The following is a 24,705-nucleotide window of genomic DNA, read 5'->3' on the forward strand; positions in this document are numbered from 1 at the left end:
CCCTTAGCTTAAAAGCTTCTAAACTTCTCCCAAGGCAACTCAATTCCCACCAAGCTTGCCTCCAAGCTTTAGAGTTCAAATGTTTTCTCAAAAACTCAAAGACTTAGAGAGAGAGAGAAAGCGTGATAAAAAGTAGGAGAGAGAGAGAGAGAGAGAGAGAGAGAGAGAGAGAATTATTTACTTCTGAGTTAATTAACTCAATACTTGGCATATATCACTTAAGTGGTCCAAAAGACCAAAATGCCCTCACTTTACCACTTTCCTCTCAAAGCCCCTCAAGGGAAAAAAGGTCATTAGATATTCTAATCCCACATAAACTCAAGATTCTCAATTAATTCCGTCAATCCCGGAATATCACCATTTTTCCAAAATACGAGTCATACTCAATTGACATCCAGTAACTCACCAAATTACCAAAATACCCCTTGGCTCACCAGAGTTGGGTATTAATCCCCATTTTGACTCTACCACTATCTTGCTCAAAAGGGCCGACTCCTGCCGAATATCTCATATATATTCACATAATAATGTGTTCTCAATCACATAATACAATATAAACACAATTATACCATCAACAGGTCAAAATTACAAATATGCCCCTTTAAATAAAAGTGAGTCTTTTACGCATATTTAATACACTTAAGCATGCATAATTATTCGTATCATAATATAACTCATGAAATTCACATAATCACATAGATATTCAATTAAATCATATAATATTCCAATAATGCTCTCATGACCCCCTAACCAAGGCACTAAGCCTTATTAGGAACTTTGGGACGTTACACAAACTATGGTTTGACAGGTTTAAGAGGCACACATTCACTTTTTGGAATCAGTTGTCATCAGATTTGAAGAAGTAGTTTTGAGCTGCTAGGGAAGTACGAGTGGAGGCCAATTTATTGGCCAACATAAAGCAACAAATATTGCAGCTTGAGCGCAAGATGCCGATGACAGTGCTAAGCTCATGGCAATGCAATCTGAAATCACCGTAGGAGGTGAATTATGGAAAGAAGTTAAAAGCACAGATGGATTTTTAGCTTGGGCTCAAGAGTGGATTAACCTCGAGGAGGCGAAGTCCATCGTGGCAGAAGCTAGTAGTGTTCTAGCTCAACCCACTAAAGTGGTGACAAATGTTGTAGCGTCAGCCCGGCCAGTTACCCATAAGAACCAGACGGGTAATAATAATAAAAGGAAAGGGAACAATGAAGGCGACCAAGCAAGGTCTAAGAAGAATAATACAAGGGATAAATACACCTCAATTTTCAATGTGTATGCTGATCTAACAGATACACGTGAAATCATATACCTAGCTAACTCAGTTCGCCTTCCTTGGAATAATCCTAAGCCCCTGAGAAATTAGCGTGCTAAGAGAGATCCATTGAAGTTTTTCCATTACCATAATGACATCGGTCATACTACAGACGAATGTTATCAGCTGAAAGATGATATTGAGACGCTGATTTGGGCTGTACCATTAGCACAATATGCCCAAAATCGGGTAGCTCCTAACCAGCAGGTCTCACAGAATCTGAGTAATCAGCCGAACCCACTTGCAGCTCTTTCAGCTCCGGAAAACCCTCTCATCCCACCTCTAGTAGAAGGGGGAGACATAGCCACTATCGTAGGCGGTCCAAATTTAGCTTGAACTAATAATGGGGTCTAGAAGTATATATAGGAGGTGAAGACCCATGACGGTGCAGTGTATACTCCCGAGCAGCGCTTGCCAAAATAGTAGAGAACATATAAATGTGGCCTCCAATAGGAAAGTCTCATTACTAGTTCAGCTCCCTAGCACGGAAGAGGACACCCGCCAAGTCAATTTTTGCACAATGATCCACTAGTGATAACCGTTCAGCTCGCCAATAGGAGAGTCCGAAAAAATTCTGATCGATAATGGGAACTCAGTAAATGTGCCATTCATGTCCACATTGGAAAATATGGGACTTTCGATCACAGACTTAAAAGCCTCCTCAATAACTCTATATGGGTTCTCAAGAGAAGGATTGGCAGCAATAGAGATGATTGAGCTCGTTGTAACAATCGACAATGAAGCTCGAGCTACTGCAAAGATGCTCAAGTTTACTATTATAGATTGTATGTATACCTATAACACCATCCTATAGCAACATGCCTTGATAATCTTTGAAGCCATAACCTCTGTTTTCCATCTGGACATGAAGTTCCCCTCACCAACAGGATTATGTACGGTGAAAGGAGATTTTCTTGCTGCCAGAGAGTGTTATAGCATCTCGATGAAGGGAAGAACGCAATCTGGGCAGCAAACAATGTTGATTTCTGAGGAAGAGTAATAGCTTCAATTAATGGAGATTGAGGTCGCCGAATTAGAAGAAATTGACTCATGAGTGGGTGAGGATAAGTCAGAAATCCAGGCTCTTGAGGAACTGGAGGAGGTAATCCTCGATCAGGAAGCAACTTCCAACGTTGTGAAGATTGGAAGAAATCTTGGAACTAAGTAGAAGAAGAACCTGATTGAGTTTCTGAGAAATAACCTTGACGTCTTCGCATGGTCACATGCTGACATGGTTGGCATCAGTACTAATGCGATCATGCATGCGTTAAATTTAAACAGGAACGTGTCAACCAAGCAACAAAAAAGAAGGCAGTTGGGAAAAGAAAGAGGAGAAGCTCTAGAGGAGGAAGTATCTCGCCTCTTAAAAAGTGGATTCATCAGGGAGGCAAAGTATCCGATCTAGATAGCTAACCTCGTTCTGGTCCCAAAGTCGAACGAAAAATGGAGGACCTTCATTTACTTCTCCGATCTCAACAAGGCTTGCCCAAATGATTGTTTTCCTTTGCCAAGAATTGATCAACTCGTAGATGCCACGACTAGTCACGAGCTCATGTCTTTCATGGATGCATACTCTGGATATAACCAGATCGTGATGAACCCTGCTGACCAGGAGCTTACAAGTTTTACGACTGAACACAACGTGTACTCCTACAATATCATGCCTTTCGGGCTGAAGAATGTAGGAGCTACGTATTAGAGCCTGGTGAACAAAATGTTTGCTAAGCAGATCAACCAAAACATGGAAGTGTACACCGATAACATGCTATTAAAGTCAAAGACTGCCAATAACCATGTGGCTGATCTGGAAGAATGTTTCGTCGTGCTGAGAAAATACAATATGAAGTTGAACCCCCAGAAATATACCTTTGGTGTCTCATCGGGGAAATGCTTAGGCTTCATCGTAAATTCTAGGGGGAATGAGGCCAACCCAAAAAAGATCAGATCCTTGCTAGAAATTGTTGGGAATTGTGCTCTTGAAAGCATATGTATTGGACAATATTTTATGAAATAAATAATTAAAATAATTTTTTCATATTTTTATTGTTTATTATTATTATTAGAATAATATTATATGAATATAAAAAAAAATTCCAAATTCGTTATTGTGACTACAATTTTGTATTAGTACGAGATGATTAAGATTGTAAGGAACAAATTGAAATAGTTCTCAGTAAAACAAAATTATATGAAATCTTTGGATTAGATATTGTAAGTACGATTCACTAGTATTATGAATACATATAATCTAGATTCGGATTACTGATATAGTAGGACATCTTAGTGGAGGTATTTTGTATAAAAAAGTTATATATGAACAAAACCCAATATGTTATTAATTCTTAACTAAATATCGTTTGTTTTATAAGTATTAATTAAACATATCAATAAGATGATCATATACAAATTGATCTTAATCCTAAAGTTATTATGAACTCATGTTTATGTCATCTGGGTTCCTTGATTCACTCGTTATGGTTTGTCAAAATGATCAGGCTGAAAACTTTTGTTTTGGGAACTCATTGGTGTAAATGGCTGGGGACGTAATATACAGATATGGAATCTATACTGTTCCAAGAGGAATTGAATAATGGTTCTCTTAAGGGTTAACTTTTGGAATTGAAAGGTTATTGAGCGCAAATTCATAAAACAATTTATGAATTAACACTCACTAGTAAAGTTAATGGTATTTAAGGAAACAAGATATAATTAAAGAGATAAAATGATATCTTAACCCTACTTTAATTATGAACCATTAATAGATGACTAAATTGTATGTAATGATTAAATCGATGAACGCTTTTTATATTTAAAAAGTACTCAATAAATAAATGTCTATAATTACAAGAGTGTAGTCTCATATTTTTAGTAGAATAATATTGAGATTAATAAATTAAGGCTATTATATTAAAGAATTTTAATTAATAATATAAATTTATTGGAGCTTGAAATTATAGGTCCATAGGTCCATGAGGTGGTTCTATCAACACTATTCAAGGTAAGAGTTGAAATATGGAAAAGTCAGGGAAATGACATATTTGGAAGAAATTTGTTCTTCGGGGTCAAATATGTAAATGAGACAAATTAAATAATTAAGATATTAGTTTTCGAAATTAATAAATTAATCAATGTAATTTTTGAAAATAATTTTTAATTAGAATGGTATTTTAGAAATTTGCATTTAAATAGTTAAGATAATTAATTTTGAATTAATTAGTTTTATTTATTTAAATAATGTGGAAATATAATTTAGATGATTCAAAATTGGTTTGAATTAATTTGAAATTATTCATTAATTAATTTGATAAGATTACTTATCAGGTTCAGATATTTTTGAATAAATGATTATTAAATAATAATTAAATAAAAGTGGTTAAGACACATATTCCTGAAAAGGGATATGCTACACGCCAATCAAAGTGCTTGCATTGTGATTGTCGTGTGACTAGGTCCAAGACCAGTCTTAGATATTTCTTTTATTTATTTAATTAATTATTCAATAATTGGTTTATAATTTGAATTTTGAATTTATAAATTCTTTTATAAATCTATCTGATAGAAAATTAGTTTCAAGCAGAGAAGAGAATCTAGAGAATTCTAAGTCTTTCACATAGAAAAAAAAATATACTTCTAGACCCCATTATTAGTTCAAGCTAAACTAATGGGCCCATATTGCATTATTTTAAAAAGGTCCCACTAAACTTTTGGACTATTATTGGCATTTTTCTAAGTAAGTATAAAAATGACATTTTTGCAAAGTTAGGCAAGATAGAGCGTTTACATAAATATTATATATATATATATAAATAAATAATCTCCTTTTAGATGTAACAATCAATTGAGATCCAAACAAGGTTAGAGAGTTAGAATGTAGTGTGGACATTACTCTGTGAAAGTGTGAGTCGTTTTACAACAAGAAAGAGGTTTAGAGTTTTGGCCTTCAATTGAGTTTTCTATTGGGTGTGGGATTGTGTTGACAATCATTTTAGTTATATTAACTAATTTTGAGTTGAAAATTTCCCCCATTATATTGTACGTGGAAAGCTTATGAGTTAGAGGGTTACCCTAGACAAATTGTCTTAAGATGTATGTAATCTGTTTTGATTTTCTCTGCTAGTGGAAAATTCTCACAGGGGAGCTCTAATTGGACATAAAACATTGATAAGGGTCAAAACCAATATAAAACTTTGTGTTCCTTGTCTGGTTGTTTTGTTATAGAAGGTTCTTTTGAAGTTTCTTGCATCTAAGCTTAGGTTGTATAGAAATTTTACAACAATGGTATTAGAGAGACAAGTTTTGTTTCTAGGTGAGAAGAGTTTATTTTTACAAAATTTTAATGAAGAAACATAAAAGAAACCGATTCTTAATTCAACACAGGTTTGAGCTTGTGAGCTTCGATGGTAATGGATACATTGATGTATGGAGGAAGAAGTTGAAGGCCATATTGGTGCAATAGAAAGTTATGAAGACTTTTGAAAAACTAAAGAAGCTTATTGGAATGATAAAATGATGCAAGATATCACCTACACCCTAATTATTCTCCATCTTTCTAAAAATGTTACGATGTAAGTGGATAGCGAGGTGGTTTCAATTATGACTTTAGATCAAAATTCGGATGAGTTCAACAAGATCATAATTGGTTTATCCATCATGGGTGAAAGGTTGAAGAAGAGAACCAATCAGTTATTTGTTTGGAATATGGCTTAACACGTAATTTGAATGTTGTAATTCAAATAAATCAAACCCAAGATAACTAAGTTCACAGTGAAAGAATAACACAAATGAAATCAAGCGATAGAGTGGACCTTTGGAGAGAAACCTTTAGTTACATAAAATCATAAAGACTATGATTTTGTGTGAATCAATGGAGATGACAAAAGAATTGACACAAATTGAATTTGTTGTCCAAAAATCTCTATTGATATTGATTGAAGCTACTACAAGTTGTAATGAGATTGAGATTTACAAGCCTTAATCTTCAAACAAGTAGAGTTTTCTTGATGAAGATCTTGGAGAAAACCAGTAACATTTGTGAGTTAGAGAGATAAATAGTGTTTTGAGAGAGAGAGAGAGGGAGAGAGTGGAGAGTGATCAGTTCACCAAAATCTCAAATGAACCCCTTAAATAGTGTAGGAACCATAATTAGTGTTAACTAATGAGATTAAAGCATTTTAAAATAAGTTTTGGAGCCAAAATCACGTAACTGTACGATCTAGTACGAACTGCCTAAGCGATGTGTTGCCTGCACATAGGCAATGCATCATCTGTTTGGGGTTTTGCGTGCCGAGCGATGCGTTGCCTCCCATAGGCGATGCAACACATATGCCTCTGTAATGACACATCAGATATCACCCCAAAATGTCTCCAAATGCCTCCAAACCGTTTTGGTATTCTTATATACTCCAAAGAAACACTTTGGACCAAAAAAGATAATTTTTAGATGCCTACACTAAAAGTCAACCTGCTCATGTTGACTTTAGTTAAATTGTTATAGTTTTGCACCTCTTTGTGCTTAACCAATTTCACTATGTATTTAACCAATCCTAAAAATCCTATGCTTTGTTAAATACATCCTCTTTCTCTAGCCCAAATGATATTAGTGCATAAAACAAAGTGTCTTTCGGTTTAAACTTTATCTTAGTGAAAATACTACAAAGCTTTATCGAAATGCTAAGATATTCTTAAAAGATGGAATCTAACATTCCTAGTGACAAAACTGGTAGTATCTCACACACATTTTTCCTAGCCTTTTCGGCGAAGAACACCTGTGTTGGACATGGGTGGTGGTGCACATAAGTTCATAGCGATAATGGTCGTTAATAGAATAGGACATATGACCACCCTATGACCATCCTAGTCTAACAAGGCAAGTTTTTTGTGATGCTCAAAATAGTCTCCTAGCATCATGTGAATTGATCAAAACAACCATGGTCATTGGCCCTGGCTATTGCTTCATCATGTTTGATGTAACATGAATGTAGAACAGAAAGTGGCCCAAGGACAATTTTACAAAATTAAATAGAGTTATTTGGTTTTTTTTTTAAATACTGTCTTAGCCAAATTAATTCATGTAATTAAATAAAATATTTTATTATTATTAATTAATTGAGATTATTAATAATAAACAAATTGTTAAGAAAAAGCTCGAATGGAAGGAGGTCCTAGCCTCGCCCGACCCTTGTTGAGAAAAAGCTCGAATGGAAGGAGGTCAGAGCCTCGCTCGACCCTTGTTGAAAAAAAGCTCGCCAAACCCTTAAGGCTTAGTGAGATTGGATCTCGTGAGATCATACTTAAAGTGATATTTGCACCACATTTTGATTGTTGATGTATACTAATCAATATAATTATTTTCTACCTTGACTGATTAATAGAAATATATAAATAACACCCAATGAGACCTAAAATGGGACCTTAGATTATTTTCATTTTCACACTTATACTTTCTTGTTGATGCTCACGAGAGAATCCTTGCTGACTTAAGCATCAGAGTGCCTTTGTGTGAGTATCCTAGGATGTTTCTTTCATTTCAATACAACAAAGACATTGATGATCAAATCCTTGGAATTTATTTCCTTAAATCATTCTAAGTGATTTCATTCCATATGCAATCCTTAACCTATGCGATTTTTCCAAAAATGACCTTAAAGTCCTCCAAATGTTCCCAAACTTTTTGGGCATACTTAGATACCTTATTGTACCATTTTTTCAATGCCCCAAAACTATTAACAAGGTTTAGTACCTTGGTTAGTGTACTGGGAATGCATAATTTGAATTTTGTGAATTACACGAGTTATATTATGATATGAATGCCTACGTATGTTTATGTGTATTAAATGTGCTTAAAGACTTGCTTTTGTTAAAAATGTGCATTTTCATAATTTTAACCTGTTGAGGGTATACTTGTAATTTTATATGCTATGTGCTTGAGACCACATGTAACGACCCAAATTCGCTAATAAGGCTTAAGGGCCTTGGTTAGTGTGCCTGGAGGACATAATGGGAATTATGTGTGACTTTAATGAGTAAACTGCATGATTATGATCTAAAGCATGTTATAAGACTATTTGAATATTCGTGATGCATGACTAAGTATATTGGTATGCATGTAGGCCCTGATTAGGTTAGAATGGCATAATCATAATTTTGGCCATTATGGGCATAACTGTGTATATATATATGTGATAATTGTTGAGACTACATTATTATGTGGATATATTTGTGATTTGTGACTCGAGACGATCCTAGTGAGTAGAATAGCAAAAACGACAAAGCGGGGATTTATACCCGGCTCGGGGCGAGGCTTGGGTATAAATGGGAATTTAGTGAGTATATTGGAGTCTATTTTGATATCAAGGAATATAATTAGTGATTAAATAGGTATCGGGAAGTAAGCGGGAAATATTAGGGATACTCGAGGAATTAGCGGGAATTGGGTAAATGACTAAAATGCCCTAAGTGGATTAAAGGGTTTAGAATTAATAGGGAGGGCATTTTGGTCAATTGGCTTTTCAGAGATAAGTATGTTAAGGCTTTATACTTAGTGGGAATTTTAGAGAAAGGTGGAAGGCTGTGGAAAGAAAGAAAAGAAGGAAAAGAAAGGAAAAGAAAGGGAAGAAAACAGAGCTGTTTTCCTAGGAGTCGGTTGGTGATCTCCATCACCATTTCTGGGCGTTTTCTTGGAGCAAAACTCAGAGGGGAGCTAGGTTAGGCTGAGCAACATGAATCTTGAGCTAGGATTGAAGATTTGGAAGGGCTTAGCAAGAACACACCATCACTTGAGGTAAAACTTTGTAGTTCCTTCAGTTCTGGTTTTGGTTTTTAACTAAGGTATCTAAGTTGTGTTGATGGGGAATTCTAGGGAAGTTGGAGCCAAGGGTTGAGGAAGAGCAAGCTAAGGAGGTCTAGAGGCTAACTTGAAATTGAATTTCAATCAAAGGTATAAATTTTGAGCTTTTAACTTTGATGTTTTGACTGGTTTTTGCTGAGTTTTGAAGTCTAGAAGTGGCTATGGTGAATTTTGCGATTAGGGATGCATGTGCTTGGGTTTTGAGTATTTGGGATGCTTGGAATGAGTGGAGTGTGTTAATAAGCTTGATTTTGAGTTTGGTGAAGGTTTGGAGAAGTTTTGGTTAAGTTTGGTTCGAGGAAATCGCAGGAAGGAAAAATGGGATGTTGGCTATCTGTGACTAGCGATACAGCGCTAGCCTTTGGGCGCTGTAGCGCTAGGCCATGCTTTCTGGGGGATTTTGGTTCTGCTTGTAGTGCTATAGCACCCTCCTATGAGCGCTGTAGCGCTACCCTGTTTCTAGAAAGGAATTTTAGGGTTATTTATAAGGGTTTTTGACCAAGGGTTCGGGGTTTGATTCCACCACCTTGTTTGGTGGAACTAGGACTTCCCGGGGGCTCGGGATTGGTCCCGAGGCTAGGTTTTGGCCTTGAGGTTTGGTGATGACTTTGACCTATGGTTTTGTTTAGGTGAGCGCTAGGGCTCGAGAGGGATCGTGCTCAAGGAGTTAAGTGATCAAAGCTAGCGAATCGAAAGGTAAGAAAACTACACCCGGTTATATGTTTGTGATGGTACTAAGTGCTCTTAATATTTGTATTATGTCAATGATGGTATTATGCCATGGGACATGTGATAGCGGCCTAAGGGTGCTGTACACAATATTTGCGCACAGGGCGCGGCTTGGCCACTGGTAGCCGAAGACAGCTTAATATTCACTAAGCTCGGTTTAAGCGGGACGGAGTCAGTGGGATAACGGAGGGTGCGGCCTGAGGGTGCTAACCCTAGTTATCATATGTGATTTGGTGTGTGCTATAAACTGATATGTTTAGTATGCTGAATGCTTGACTATTCGGAATGTTGATATGGTTAAGAATATGTGATGTTATATGAGATATTGAACTGTCTATTGATTGCTTATGCTCTGTCGTTGTGTTTTCTTGCTGGGCCTTGGCTCACGAGTGCTACGTGGTGCAGGTAAAGGCAAAGGCAAGTTAGACCAGTCCTGAGATGGAGAGCTGCGGGGCTGAATGTACATAGCCGGCTGTTCGGTCGCCGTGGCCGAAGAATGGATCAGGACAGAGATTGCCTAATTGTCTGTTTTGCCTTAATATGGCTAATACTGTATTTAGTTCTTGAATCTTTTGTAAACAGTTTCAAACTTAACATTTTTGGGATCCCGTGCAAACAGGAAATGTTTCTTTATGAAAATGTGACTTTTGAGACCAAAACATTTTAACCCTAGTTTCTTTGTGGTTTCAATAACACGTTTTTGATTAAACGACTTGATTAGCAAGTCTAGCACTTTATAAACACACATTGTAACGGTCTTGGCTATCCAGGGCATTACAACTTGGTATCAGAGCGTCCTAGGTTTATGGGTCCTGAAGACTGGCTGGATATGTACATTCGCCACGAGAGACAAGCTCGACTCAGGGTTTGGTAATCGTGTACACTTGATTATGTGCTTAAATGATTTGAATAAGATATGACTGTTGATATCTGTTTGATTAATAGAGAGCATGAGACTCTGATAGGGCCTGGCCCTTGACTGTTGCATGATGTCATTGAGGCATGCTTATCAGCATTGCTATGCATGTGGATGAATATCTGCATAAATTGATATATTTTGATTGCTTGTGAATGATTGGAGTTCCAGTGATGGATCATGAAAGGATTATTACCCTGTCATCATAGCCTGATTTCCGAGTCGTTGGTTGCAGATTGACTTTGATAATTATGCGTCCAAGAAAATTGACCCAAGGTTGCAGTTTTTGGAGGATTTGGAGTGCTTAAAACACGTTTGGGAATGACCCAAGGTTGGGGGACGCGGCCCTGTTCTTGAGCGCCGCGGCCCTAGATCGAAGAAGCAGGTGTTAGGAAATTGGCCTTGCTGGGCGCCGTGGCCCTTGATGGAGGGCGCCGCGGCTCTAGCCTCAGAGAACCCTGGGCGCCGCGGCCCAAGGTGCTAGGGCCGCAGCCCTTGCCCTGTTTTCACCCCGTTTGCTCGTTTTGACCCCGGGAACTTAGCTATAGGCCTCGGGAGTGTTCCTACTACTTGGATTAGTTTGGATTGATCTCTTGGAGGCTAGATATTGGTTTAAGAACCTTTTATTATCATGTTATTAATGGTGTTCCATATTTGGTTATGATTAGGTGGCCGCTAAGGGTTTAAAGGTTGATCGTTCTCAAGGGTCGTTCTTATATTGGTTCTAGCTAGAATCTGAGGTAAGAAAACTGCACCCCATATGTGACATGCATGATTATGATTGATGTGTGTTGGATGTTTAAATGTAAACATTGATAGCATAATGAATGCTTGACAATCTTGCCCATTTGCATATGATTACTACTGAGGCATGCTGGATGATTAAGTGTGATGCATGTGATGCACGAGAAACATGTGATTAGGGCATGCCATGGTTGATGAATATGAGATTGGTCAGAGCTTGAGTCTCTATGTTTGTGCATGATCATAATTATGCTAGCAACTGTTTAGTAAGCATGTTGAATGCCCTATTCTTGGATAATTGGCATATGATACACATTGATAGCATTGCTTACCTGTGCATGGTACTGACTAATTAGTCAGATTTGGCAAAGGTGTTAGTATCAACTGTGAAGCTGTGACTCATTAGTCAGGTTCGGCGGTGGTACTGGGCACTTTTCACACAGGGCTGACTCATTAGTCAGAATTGGCAAAGATGTTAGTATCAACTGTGAGGCTGTGACTCATTAGTCAGGTTCGGCAGTGGTACTGGGCACTGGTCACATTGTGCTAACTCACTAGTCATGACAACCCTAGTGTGTTTAGCGCAAGCTATGTCGATTGGACCAAATCGACCCTCTGCATTGAATGACTCAAAGAGCATTAATGCAGGACCGACCTCAAGTTCGATGAATATAAACAAGCATTTATCTAGCCAAAGGCTAGTCATCTAGAGCCATTGCGGGAAAGCCTAAGTAACGATGTTGTTACACGGCTATGGGCACTGGGCCCCTAGTGACTTGGTTGTCAGTCACTCAGTATGGTTTACCAGGACCTCAAGTGATATTCACTCATCTGATCAGAGCTATGAGCTCTGTATGATCATTTTGATCATCATATGCATGGCTTTGGGCACTGAGGCCCCAGTGACTTGCTTGTTGGTCACTCAGCATGGTTTACCAGAACCTATTGAAGGCTAGAGGCTTACCCAACAACCACCCTTCCATTTGAATTAGTGACTTGCATGTTGGTCACTCAGCATGGTTTATCGGAACCTCTAGTGTTACGACACTCATCTGATTAGGATTGACTTGATAGTCCTCCAATCAGAAGGCCAGGATTTCTTATCCTGGATACCCTAGCATCATTTGAACTCATTTGCATGCTGAATAGAGCTATGATTGCTAGGCATGCCAGATATGATTTGATATCATGATAAGACTGTTTATGAGCATACGAGTTTTCTTGCTGGGCTTTGGCTCATTGGTGCTTTGTGGTGCAGGTAAAGGCAAAAGGAAGCTGAACCATCCTTGAGTTGGATAGCTTAGATGATGACGTGTACATATGCAGCTGCTCGACCAATACTTGGGCGAGGTTTGAAAGAGGAACTAGGATTAAACCCTGTTTTGCCGCTTAGAACGGCCTGTTGTAAATATTCTTTTGTTATAGACTCTGAAGTTATATTTTTGGGATCCCAATGTATACAGTAAACGTTATATCTTAACCAAAAATTTTAACCCCTAAACCGCTAATCATACTTAGTTACACGTTTATGGCCAAACGACTCGATTAGCGAGTTTAGCACTGTTTGCAATGTGCACTGTAGCGGTCCTTGGAGTTGGGGCGTTACAGTGGCATCACAGAATAGAGATGTTACTGCATTGACTTGGGAGGGGTTTAAAGAATTGTTTAGTCAGAAGTATTATAATGTTGCCATCAGGGCAGCGAAAGTAAATGAGTTCGTGGGGCTGGTTCAGGGCAGCATGAAAGTTACAGAATATGCCTTGAAGTTTGACAGACTTGCGAAGTTTGCACCAGATCTTGTGCCTACTGAAGCAGCTAGGCAGGACAGGTTCATTAGAGGGCTGAATGCTATGATAGCCCGAGATGTGAGAATTACCACACTTCTTGGAGGGACAACTTATGCCCAGGCTGTGGAGAAGGCTCTTACCGCTGAGGAAGCAGAGAACAAGATATGGAGAGAGAGTGCAGTGAGGAGGGAGGGCCGCAGAGCGGTGCCTCCATATTCTGGTTCAGGTAGGGCGGAGGACCCAATGATTTGAAGAGGAAGACTCCTGATGCTTCGATCACTCCTGGTCCTGATAGGAGAGGTCAGGGTACCCAGGGTGGCTGCCAGGGAGGCGGTGATTCATGGAGGACTTATCCAGAGTGCACGAGGTGCAGGAGACGCCATCCGGGCAAGTGTCAGGCTAAAGCCTGCTATGTGTGCGGGGTGGTGGGACACCTCAGGAAGGATTGCCCAACAGTGAAGAAGGGAGACACAGGAAAGGTGGACAACTTGACTCCAACTCGAGTGTTCACCCTGACGCAGGCAGAGGCTGAGGCTAGTCCCTCGATAGTGACAAGTCAGCTTTCTAGCGCTGGCACTTCTTTTACTGTTTTGATAGACTCTGGTGCTACGCATTCGTTTGTATCTGATAAGGTGATTGATAGATTGTGTAGACCTAGTGAGTATAGTACTTCAGGGTTTGGGACTATTTGTCCTACAAGAGAACGGGTAGTATCTAGGAGATGGATTAGAGCACTGCCAGTGATGGTTGATGGTAGGGAGTTGTCAGTAAATCTAATTGAATTGAGTATGGAGGATTTTGATATGATTCTAGGTATGGACTGGCTGGTTAGATATGGAGCTACCATTGACTGTAGGAAAAAGATGGTGACTTTTGAGCCAGAGGGCGAGGATCCCTTTGTTTTTGTGGGAGCGGTGCATGGACCCCGCGTACCCAGGATATCTGCATTGAGAGCCAGAGACTTGTTACAGGGTGGATGTATAGGTTTTATGGCTAGTGTGGTGGATACCACCAGAGTTTCACCAGTAGGACCGGAGGAGACCAGATTGGTTTGTGAGTTCCTGGATGTGTTCCCTGAGGATTTGCCTGGGTTGCCACCGCGTAGAGAGATTCAGTTTGTTATTGAGTTGGCACCGGGGACAGAGCCAGTGTCGAGGGAACCATATAGGATGGCACCGGAGGAACTGAAAGAATTGAAAATACAGCTGCAGGAGCTTCTGAATTTGGGGTTCATCAGGCCTAGTTACTCACCATGGGGTGCCCCAGTTTTATTTGTGAAGAAGAAGGATGGGACATTGAGGATGTGTATAGACTATCGGGAATTAAACAAGTTGACTATCAAGAATAAGTATCCCCTACCAAGGATTGATGACTTGTTCAATCAGCTGCAGGGTAAGACGGTGTTCTCAAAGATTGATCTTCGATCTGGTTATCACCAGCTGAGGATCAAGGATGAGGACATACCTAAGACGGCCTTCCAAACGCGATATGCGCATTATGAGTTTTTGGTCATGTATTTTGGTTTGACCAATGCCCCAGCAACCTTTATGGATTTAATGAACAGGGTGTTCAAGGATTTCCTAGATCAGTTCGTTATTGTCTTCATCGATGACATCTTGGTGTATTCCAGTTCAGAGGCAGAGCACGAGCTTCATCTTCGACAGGTTCTTTAGAGGTTGAGGGAGCATCAGTTGTACGCCAAGTTTAAGAAATGTGAATTTTGGTTACCAAAAGTGGCATTCCTTGGACATATCGTAGGTGTAGATGGGATTAAGGTGGATCCATCTAAGATAGAGGCAGTCAGGGATTGGCCGAGGCCAAGGAACGCCTCGGAGATGCGGAGCTTTCTTTGTTTGGCAGGTTATTACAGACGGTTCGTAGAGGGCTTCTCGAAGATAGCGGCACCGATGACAGAATTGACACAGAAGAATCTGAAGTTTATCTGGTTAGACAAGTGTGAAGACAGTTTCCAAGAGTTGAAGCGACGACTTATTACAGCGCTTGTCTTGAGTCTTCCTTCAGGGGAAGGGAAGTTCATTGTTTATTGCGATGCATCGAGGTTGGGTTTAGGCTGTGTGTTGATGTAGAATGAGAAGGTTATAGCTTATGCATCATGACAGCTGAAGGAGTATGAGCAGCGGTATCCTACCCATGATTTGGAGTTGGCGGCAGTGGTTTTTACACTGAAGATTTGGCGACACTATCTGTGTGGAGAGAAGTGCGAGGTATACACTGGCCATAAGAGTCTAAAGTATTTCTTTACACAAAAGGACCTGAATATGAGACAGAGGCGTTGGCTGGAGTTGTTAAAGGATTATGATTGTGATATTCTTTACCATCCGGGGAAAGCCAATGTGGTGGCAGATGCATTGAGCCGGAGAGGTCCAGGTCAGTTATATAGTTCCATTCAGATCTCAAGGAAGTTAGCTGATGAGATGGTCAGAGAGAGGATAGAGTTGGTGGTAGGTCGGTTGGCCAATATTACTCTGCAGTCAACCCTGCTAGAGCGGATTAGAGAAGGGTAGTTGATAGATGCTCAGTTACGGAGGGTTAGAGAGGATGTCTTAGCGGGAGAAGCTAAGGACTATTCTATATCAGAGGTTGGTTTGCTTCGGTATCAGGGACGGATTTGTGTTCCAGCTGATGAGGGGATCAGACGAGAGATACTACATGAGTCTCATACTACGCCGTACTCGCTTCATCCGGGTACCACGAAGATGTACCAAGATTTACGGACCTTATATTGGTGGCCCAGGATGAAGAAGGATGTGGTAGGGTACGTTGCCAGATGCTTAACCTGTCAGCAGGTGAAAGCTGAGCATTAGCGACCAGCAGGGTTGCTTCAGCCTTTGGGTATTCCTGAATGGAAATGGGAGGAAATTACTATGGATTTTTTGGGAGGTTTACCCAGGACAGTGGGGCTTCATGACTCGGTGTGGGTGATAGTGGATAGATACACCAAGTCAGCCCATTTTCTACCAGTGAGATCGACATATACTGTGGATCAGTATACAAAGTTGTACGTGAGGGAGATCGTATGTCTCCATGGGGTTCCTAAGTCTATAGTGTCAGACCGGGATCCTATTTTCACTTCCAAGTTTTGGGGTGGTCTGCAAAAGGCTTTGGGGACTCAGTTAAAGTTCAGTACGGCTTTTCATCCTCAGACTGATGGACAATCTGAGAGGACGATTCAGGTATTGGAGGATATGCTCAAAGCATGTGTGATTAATTTTGAGGGTTCATGGAGTAAGTATCTTCCGTTGATTGAATTTTCGTATAACAATATTTATCAATCAACGATTAGAGTGGCTCCCTATGAGATGTTGTATGGGAGGAAGTGTAGATCACCCATTCATTGGGATGAGATGGGTGAGAGGAGATATTTGGGGCCAGATATGATTCAGAGGACAAGTGAAGCTATAGAGAAGATCCGGGCTAGAATGCTCGCTTCTCAGAGCAGACAGAAAAGCTACGCTGATCCTAAGCGTAGGGACGTGGAGTTTCAAGTTGGGGACCATGTGTTCCTTCGAGTTTCACCTCTGCGAGGGGTGAGGAGGTTTGGAAAGAAGGGCAAGCTAAGCCCTAGATTCATTGGACCATTTGAGATCCTGGAAAGGATTGGTCAGGTGGCTTACAGATTAGCTTTGCCACCATCGTTATCTGGGGTTCATGACGTATTCCATGTCTCTATGCTTCGGAAGTACGTCTCAGATGTAACTCATGTGTTGAGGTATGAAGATTTGGAGTTACAGACAGATTTGGCTTATGAGGAGCAACCAATTCAGATCTTGGATCGGAAAGATAAAGTATTGCGGAATAAGACGATTCCTCTTGTTAAAGTGCTGTGGAGGAATAGTAAGGTCAAGGAGGCGACCTGGGAACTTGAGACAGCGATGCGGGATCAGTAGCCCGAGTTGTTCAGGTAAATTTTGAGGACGAAATTCTCATTAGGAGGGGATAGTTGTAACGACCCAAATTTGCTAATAAGGCTTAAGGGCCTTGGTTAGTGTGCTTGGAGGGCATAATGAGAATTATGTGTGACTTTAATGAGTAAATTGCATGATTATGATCTAAAGCATGTTATAAGACTATTTGAATATTCGTGATGCATGACTATGTGTATTGGTATGCATGTAGGCCCTGATTAGGTTAGAATGGCATAATCATAATTTTGGCCATTATGGGCATAACTGTATATATATGTGATAATTGTTGAGACTACATTATTATGTGGATATATCTGTGATCTGTGACTCGAGACGATCCTAGTGAGCACAATAGCGAAAAGGTCAAAGCGGGGATTTATACCCGGCTCGGGGCGAGCCTGGGGGTATAAATGGGAATTTAGTGAGTATATTTGAGTCTATTTTGATATCGAGGAATATAATTGGTGATTAAATAGGTATCGGGAAGTAAGCGGGAAATATTAGGGACACTCGTGGAATTAGCGGGAATTGGGTAAATGACTAAAATGCCCTAAGTGGATTAAAGGGTTTAGAATTAATAGGGAGGGCATTTTGGTCAATTTGCTTTTCAGAGATAAGTATGTTAAGGCTTTATACTTGGTGGGAATTGTAGAGATAGGTGGAAGGCTGTGGAAAGAAAGAAAAGAAGGAAAAGAAAGGGAAGAAAACAGAGTTGTTTTCCTAGGAGTCGATTGGTGATCTCCTTTTCCATTTCTGGGCGTTTTCTTGGAGCAAAACTCAGAGGGGATCTAGGTTAGGCTGAGCAACAGGAATCTTGAGCTAGGCTTGAAGAGTTGGAAGGGCTTAGCAAGAACACACCATCACTTGAGGTAAAATTTTGTAGTTCCTTCAGTTCTGGTTTTGGTTTTTAACTAAGGTATCTAAGCTGTGTTAATGGGGAATTCTAGGGAAGTTGGAGCCAAGGGTTGAGGAAGAGCAAGCTAAGGAGGTCTAGAGGCTAACTTGAAATTGAATTTCCATCAAAGGTATAAATTCTGAGCTTTTAACTTTGATGTTTTGACTGGTTTTTGCTTAGTTTTGAAGTCTAGAAGTGGCTATGGTGAATCTTGAGATTAGGGATGCATGTGCTTGGGTTTTGAGTATTTGGGATGCTTGGGATGAGTGGAGTATGTTAATAAGCTTGATTTTGAGTTTGGTGAAGGTTTGGAGAAGTTTTGGTTAAGTTTGGTTCGAGGAAATCGCAGGAAGGAAAAATGGGATGTTGGCTGTCTGTGACTAGCGCTACAGCGCTAGCCTTTGGGCACTGTAGCGCTAGGCCATGCTTTCTGGGGGATTTTGGTTCTGCTTGTAGCACTGTAGCGCCCTCCTATGAGCGTTGTAGTGCTGCCCTGTTTCCATTAAGGGATTTTAGGGTTATTTACAAGGGTTTTTGACCAAGGGTTCGGGGTTTGATTCCACCACCTTGTCTGGTGGAACTTGGACTTCCCGGGGTCTCGGGATTGGTCCCGAGGCTAGGTTTTGGCATTGAGGTTTGGTGATGACTTTGACCTATTGTCGTGTTTAGGTGAGCGCTAGGGCTCGAGAGGGATCGTGCTCAAGGAGTCAAGTGATCAAAGCTAGCGAATCGAAAGGTAAGAAAACTGCACCCGGTTATATGTTTGTGATGGGACTAAGTGCTCCCGATATTTGTATTATGGAAATGATGGTATTATGCCATGGGACATGTGATAGCGGCCTAAGGGTGCCGTACACAATATTTGCGCGCAGGGAGTGGCTTGGCCACTGGTAGCCGAGGAGAGCTTAATATTCACTGAGCTCGGTTTAAGTGGGCCGGAGTTAGTGGGATAACGGAGGGTGCGGCCTGAGGGCGCTAACCCTAGTTATCATATGTGATTTGGTGTATGCTATAAACTGATATGTTTAGTATGCTGAATGCTTGACTATTCAGAATGTTGATATGGTTAAGAATATGTGATGCTGTATGAGATATTGAATTGTCTGTTGATTGCTTATGCTCTGTCGTTGTGTTTTCTTGCTGGGCCTTGGCTCACAGGTGCTACGTGGTGCAGGTAAAGGTAAAGGCAAGTTAGACCAGTCCTGAGATGGAGAGCTGCTGGGCTGAATGTACATAGCCAACTGTTCGGTCGCCATGGCCGAAGAGTGGATCAGGACAGAGATTGCCTAATTGTCCGTTTTTCCTTAATATGGCTAATACTGTATTTAGTCCTTGAATCTTTTGTAAACAGTTTCAAACTTAACATTTTTGGGATCCCGTGCAAACAGGAAATGTTTCTTTATGAAAATGTGACTTTTGAGACCAAAACATTTTAACCCTAGTTCCTTTGTGGTTTCAATAACATGTTTTTGATTAAACGACTTGATTAGCAAGTCTAGCACTTTATAAATACACAGTGTAACGGTCTTGGCTATCCAGGGCGTTACACCACATTATTATGTGGGTATATTAGAGATATTTGGCATAAGTCGATCCTTTTGAGCAATTAGCGGAAAAGTCACAATGGAGATAAATACTCGGCTCAGGGTGAGCCTATGGGTATCTTTGGTAATTTGGTAAACTATCGGGATTTATTGGTAAATGGAATTAATTGGGAGAACAATTGAGATTAATGATTTAATTTGGAATTAGTAGTGAATTTTTAGGTTTAGTAGGAATTTAGGTGAAATGACCAAAGTACCCTTGGGGTTCTTTTGAGGTTAAGTTGGAACTAAGGGGAAATGGTCTTTTGACCAATTAGACTAAGTAATTTGACCAGAGGCTGAAGGATTCTGAGTCATTCATGTATAACCCCTTCTCTCCTAGTTTTCCCCCTTCAAAAGGTCTGAAGGCAACATTTAGGCATAAGGATCAAGTCTTGAAATTATATGGAACTTGAGTCAAGATTCAAGCTTCAAGGAGGAGTTGAGAGTTGTTTAGGATCAGCACTTCCCACAGGGTTCAAAATTCTCAGCAAGGTAATCATCTTTTCTCTTGGTTCATAGTTGTTTTTGGGTGTATTGATGCAATTTGGAGTTCTAGAGTAATTTATGAATTTGAGGTTTGTTGAGTTGTCCTTATGGCTAATGTAGGATGGGGATGAGTTTAAAAACTGTTTAGTAGCCTCTTTTGCCTTTGATTATCTTGGTTTTGGAAGTTAATTTTCGGATTGGAGAAAGCTTGAGTTTGAAAAACTCATGATTGTGATTCTCGACATTTCTATGTTTTTGGAGTGTTTTGATGATATTTATGAGTTCTGAGTTGTTTGATTAGGTGTATTAATGTTAGAAATCTGTTTATAATCTGTTGGAAGCTTGCTTACATATGGGTTTGATTTTCATAGTTCTTGAAGGTGGAAGTTGAATTTGGAACTCAAAAGTTTCAATTGAACTGTTTGATTGAAACTGATGGTTGGGTTGGGGTTTAAATGAGGTGTTAAGTGAATTCTAAGTGTCTTGAGGCTTGAATTCTAGAATTTATATGCTTTGAGGTTGATTTTTGAGATCTTAGGTTGGTTATGGGCAAATTTGGGGCTGAGAAATCCCAGAAAAGAAGCCCAGAATTCTGGGTTTGTGATGTGGTGCCCTTGCGCTAGGAGTTGGCGCCTCTGTGCCAAAATAGAGGATTTGAGGGCTCCTCTGTGGCTTCTGAGCGTAGCAGTGCTAGGGGTGGTGCCTCTGCGCTATCACCACTTCAACATGTGGTTTTTTTTAGTTTTGGGAAAAGGATCGAGTGCTCGAGGGACGGTTCCATCACCCATATTGGTGGAATTAGAAGTCTAAAGAGCTAGGGATTAGTCCTAGAATCGATTTTTGAGATTAGTTCTTAATGTGGTAATTTTTTATGTTGTGACTAGGAGTACCGCAAGGCTCGGGAAGGGAATCGTGCTCGGGGTCGTGTCTTTTCTTGCATAGGACTCAAGGTAAGAAAACTGACACATGCACATAAATCTGATTGGTTGCTATGCACACTAGCATTGAATTATCTGTGAATGATTGGTATAATCAATAGTCGATAAGTTTATGTAACGCAGGTCGTCGGCAAGCGTGTGTAATGCAGGCTGTGAAAGCGAGTTCATCTTGAGGGAGCAGTCCTTACTCGCTCAGCAAAGCTATTTATCCTGGGTTGTGTAAATGATTTATATGATTGGAATGAATATACTTGTAAATTGTGAATCATGCTTACGATTTATATGTCTGGAGTGAATATACCTGTAAGCTATGAATCATGTTTACAGTTTATATAATTGGAATGAATAGACTTGTAAATTGTGAATCATGCTTACGATTTATATGACTGGAGTGAATGTACCTATAAACTATGAATCGTGTTTACAATTTATATGATTGGAATGTATGCATTTACTATCTAAGAAGCATGTTGTTTATTGTTCGTGATTATTTGGATATTCGTTATGCCATGTGGGGTTTTCTTGTTGGGTCTTGGCTCACGGGTGCTCTATGGTTCAGGTAAGGGCAAGTGAATGCTGATCAGCCATGGGTTGGAGGGCTTTGAAGCAGCGCATACATGTTCGGTCTGCTCGGTTGCTACGATTGAGATTAATTGAGGGACTTAGTGTAAAAGTCTGAATTTTGTCACTTAGGTCGACTGTTTGTAAACATGTAATTGTAATTATGTTTTTAATCAGCTTTTGGGGATCCCATGTAAACTCTTTTACAATCTTAATGAAAAGTTAAATATTTTTATCCAAAAAATTTACTACTTGGACCTTTATATTATGTAAATTATACTTTTGAGTCTAAACAACTTGCTTAACGAGTTAAGCACAGTTTTAAACACATAGTATAACAGTCCTGGATTAGTAGGGTGTTACAATGTTAGACCCAAAAAATAAATTTTTTAAATGTCTACAACAAAAATTCAAATTTCATATTACCATTATGTGAAATTGTTAAGTGTTTTGCACCACTTTGTGTAAAACACCTAACCTTATATATAACCAATCATAACACTTCCAAAATCTTAGGCGCTGGAATTGGAGTGGTATTGGAGTCACCATCCAATCTTTAGATTGAAGAAGCACTATGCTTGGATATCCAAGCCAAAAACAATGAAGCATTATATGATGCACTATATATGGATTAGAGCTTGCATGTACCGTGGGAGTGAAGAAGATCTAGGTTTGGGGAGATTTCCTTCTAGTAGTCGAGAAAATGAAAGGGAATTTCCAAGCCAAGGAACCTCGGATGAATGAATACAATGATCGAGTAGTTGTATTGGTGAAGTAATTTGAATCCTTCAAAATCAAACAAGTTCTGAAGGAACTAAATCAACAAACAGATGAGTTAGCAAAGAAGGCTTTTAATAGCGATTGCACTAAGCACACTAGGATTTCAATTAGTTGAACTTGTGATCGCAAACAGGTGCTCATTGCCAAGCTAGAACCTTAGTATTGGATGGATCCCATCATTCGATACCTCACAAATGGACTTAGCCAAAGGATAAGAAAGAGCATAATCTTTGCAAATGAATCCACGTAGATGTTCCATATTAAATGGAAATCTTTTCCAAAAGTACTAGAAGAGATTTATGAGGGCTTGTGTGGGAATAGCACACAAAGGCCTCATAACAAGTTACTATTGGCTATATATGATGATAAAATCTCAGGACCATGCTAAAAAATGTAATAGAAGCAACAAGGTTTGCATATTTCTTCCACTTGCCAGCCATGAGCTTAATTCAGTGGTTACACTGTGGAGATTTGCCAAATGGGGAATTGAGATAGTTGGAAAGGTTTAATCTTCTCACGAGAGTTAGGATCCCACAAGAATTTCAAAGGCTCACTTATTATTTTTTCCTAATTTTAATAATAAATCTTAATTTGTTGAAGATTGTAAATAATTATTGTAGTTAGTTTAAAGTTGTTGGACATCTAATTGGTTACAATGGATCACATCTTTCAGTAATGTGAGTATTATTTATATCTATATTTAGTCTTGCATTAGATAACAACATTTAAGATGTTAGAGATCTAAATTATAATGCCAAATTTTATGTTAAAGGATGAGAGTATACGTTTTAGAGCAAGAGAGAGGTTTAGAGTTCAGGTGTTCGATTGAGATTTCTATTGGGTGGGATTGTGTCAACAATGATTTTGGTTGTGTTGTCTAATTCTGTGTTAGAGTTTCCACCATTTTTTTTTTGCAAGTGGAAAGCTCGTGAGTTGAGGGTTTCCATGGTAAAATTGTCACGAGTTGTGTATGTAATCCATCATGATAATTCTTTGCTAGTGGAAGGTTCTCATCAAATAACTCTAACTAGATGTAAGACATTGATTAGTATAAACCAATATAAAACTTTATGTTCTTTTGTGTGATTGTTTTGTCATAGAGGGTTGTCTTAAGTTTTCTTGGTTTAAATTTTGGATAGTATAGGAATTTGACAATAATCTACATATTCTAAAATTGACAAAAGCTACCATGGCAATGTAGGATAAATCTTTGGTGTAGGCGTATGAAACACTTACACCCATGCAGTTGATTTATAGTTACACTATAACAGGAAGTTGCAATCTTTCACAATAAGAATGAGTGTACACTAACTTTCTTTTCCTATAAAATAAAAAAGAACTATTTTATTTCTTTTTTCTAATTTTCATCTAGTTTTCTTGTAGTTGAAAAAGCAGTTAATGAATATGTATTCATCTTCTTCAAGTAATTCGAATTGTTAGTTTAATCAATAACTTTTTCTAAGATATATATATTTTTCCTTAAAAGAAAATAGAGGATGGGGGTGTGTTATTTATGATCGAACTTATCTTTTTATCTACTATTGGTGATTTGGATGACTTATGCTCTTAATGAGCACTTTGGACATTTGTATTTTATGATAGAAGAGCGATTTTATGCCTTCTGTCTATTGTTGCTAAATTGAGCTTCTACCAAACCTTTCTCTATCATAAAATACATATAAATGCAAAATAAAAACAAAAGTTTTTATGAGAGAGAGATCAATGCCTCATCTCCCTGGATCACCAGCACCCTTTGCACAGACATGTGTGACCCTGAGCAAATCAAGTTTTTCGATTTGGTCGTGCAATTCTTCAATGTGAAACCACACAACAGTGACAAAGATAGTAACAGTGTAGAGATAGTCTCACTGTTGGTGTTGGCTAGTGTATGGTTTTCAAATTCTATGAGGAGGATTTTTGATGTATTTATTTTTGTGAAATGAAAAAAAAATAAAAAAACACAACCAAAGCATAAGATCGACTTTCTCCTCCAAATTAAAAGCTTTGTTGTCTTTGGCCTCGTTCAGCTAACCTTCTATTTTTGTTTATAGCTAAAAGAATAAGATAAGTAAAAGTTGTGACTTATTTTTTTTATTTGGATAACACTTATATAAATATTTTTTTTAATGAAAAGTTCTTTTCAAAATATTTGGATACGAATAAATCTTTTAGGAGTAAATTAGAAATTATGAAAAG

At 39.0% G+C, this 24,705-nt stretch overlaps 1 protein-coding gene across 10 annotated transcripts in view; it reads right to left on the bottom strand.

Moving 5' to 3' along the window:
• Positions 1–24,705, bottom strand: part of LOC133802314 (probable LRR receptor-like serine/threonine-protein kinase At1g56140) — a 94,319-nt gene that overhangs the window by 67,502 nt on the left and 2,112 nt on the right. The window lies entirely within an intron of this gene.

Source organism: Humulus lupulus, chromosome 9 (genome assembly GCF_963169125.1).
Source record: "Humulus lupulus chromosome 9, drHumLupu1.1, whole genome shotgun sequence".
In the NCBI taxonomy this organism is placed as follows: domain Eukaryota; kingdom Viridiplantae; phylum Streptophyta; class Magnoliopsida; order Rosales; family Cannabaceae; genus Humulus; species Humulus lupulus.